The following is a 1,979-nucleotide window of genomic DNA, read 5'->3' on the forward strand; positions in this document are numbered from 1 at the left end:
GTTTGATTGCAAGTTGGTGAGCTGGAAGGCAAAGGCTGGTGCAATGCAGAGGCCCAGAGAGGAGCTGGTAGGCTCCAGTGATGCATCTACATGCTGTCTATCAGATACTCACTAACCATCACGTTTGTCTGGCAGGGACCCACCCTTGGAGAAATATTCCCCTACAAACCTGAAAAGGCATTCTCAGTCTCCTGCAGTTCTCTCTCCTCTTTGCTCTCCCTCAGCGATAGACACTGGTTCACCATCCAGGGCTTCTCTGCTATTAGTGGTTGAGTCTGTCCCTTTTTAGAGCTCTCAGGAAGCAGCATGTGAGCGGCAAGTTGCAATTAGAAGTGAAAAGCTATTTATACCATCCTTATTTTTTCACACGTGGTGTTTGCAGTGCCTACAGAAAGATGCCTTCCTGTGAGAGGCTAGGTGAGAACAAAATGTAAATGAAGTGACTGGCAGAGGCTCGGGGATCCCACCCAGCCAGCGGTTATAAGCGGACGCTGATGAAAATGGAGCAGGGGCTCTCTACTCCGTTTTCTTGTTGCACAAAGACTCAGACACTGAGGACTTTGTGACCGGGGCGAGGTAGACATATAGAAAGCCCTTTGTTGCCTCCAGTCATTAAGATGTCTTTATCCGGAGCTTTTTGCAAGCATTTGCTGACGCTAACCTGTTGATTGACATTGGTCTTAAGCAAATAACTGAAAAGAGAAGGGCTTGCTTCTTACATGTAATTAATGCATTTTTAAAGAAGCATTATAATCCTTCATCAATGTTTTCATTTTCCAATTATTTTTCCCTTTTCTCTGAAATGGAGTAGTTTCCATGATAGCAGAGACACTGCATTGTTCACCACTCTAGGGCCCATCATTTCGCTCCACATAGAGTAGATGCACAAAATCAGTTGTTGAACACAGATGCGAAAAGTCCCTCTCTGGCTCACCCACACTGTGCATATAATTTATCCAAAGAAAAGTCAAACTCATTTTAGGCACCCATTTTTATAGCTTCCTTAACAGACCTAATGTGAGGTCTGCTGGTCCTGGATATGGCTCCTGAGGCAAACTGTTGTTGGAGATCTCAAAGTCTTCCTCCCTTGCAGCAGGAGGATTGTGCTGATAAGGAAGCAGAGCACTTCAGAATCAACATCTTGTGCTGATAAAGATGAGCCACTTGCACAGTTCTTCTTTATTGAATAAGGAGTTCTTTTCTAAGATGAGTTAGTCTGACACTTCTTTAGACCATGCTAGGTATATCAAAGCCGTGTAGGAGGGAGCCATGTAGGGGAAACGAAGTAAGCACCATGGGAACATGAAAGATGTGCTGGTCCAAGCTTCTTTGGGTGGGGAAGGGAGGTGCCATCCATGCTGAGGGAGTGAAATGCTGCTTGTTAATAATGTCTGGGCTTTTCTTCTTTTTATTTACCCACGGATTATTCTTATTGCTTCCCTCTGTAAACAACTTTGTTATAGAACAAAACACCAAAGCTATACTTTTTTTTTGGTTTTCATTTTTCTGAGGAATGCATTCTTGTTCTATTGTGTTTTATGTTTGTTTCCTCAGGGTAATTAATCTTCGTGTGTCTCATATACTATCATGGTGTGGTATTTCTTCCAAGTGTCCAAACAATGCTTAGAGTACATTTACTCAATTACGCAATGATTTTTCTGTCATCAAATCAGATAACACCTATTGAGCACTTATTTTATGCAGTATATTAAGGCTAGCTGCTGTAAGTTTAAAAGTCATTAGTAGGCCCTCTCAATTCTTTGATATAAATGCCTGGTTTTGAAATATTCAAGGTAGGTGCTAATCAGTTCAGTCTGTCCTCTAACTGTGAAATAACCATCAGGACCATGCAACAGGATGTTTTGTGATAACCCATTCATAGGTGCCAACTGAAAATATCATTGCAAAAAGGTATACAGATTAGGTTTTCCTTTTCTAGGAAAAAATCTTCTGAGAAGATTCTACTACACTGGAAGGGG

The sequence above is a fragment of the Dasypus novemcinctus genome, chromosome 4, assembly GCF_030445035.2.
Source record: "Dasypus novemcinctus isolate mDasNov1 chromosome 4, mDasNov1.1.hap2, whole genome shotgun sequence".
Lineage (NCBI taxonomy): Eukaryota > Metazoa > Chordata > Mammalia > Cingulata > Dasypodidae > Dasypus > Dasypus novemcinctus.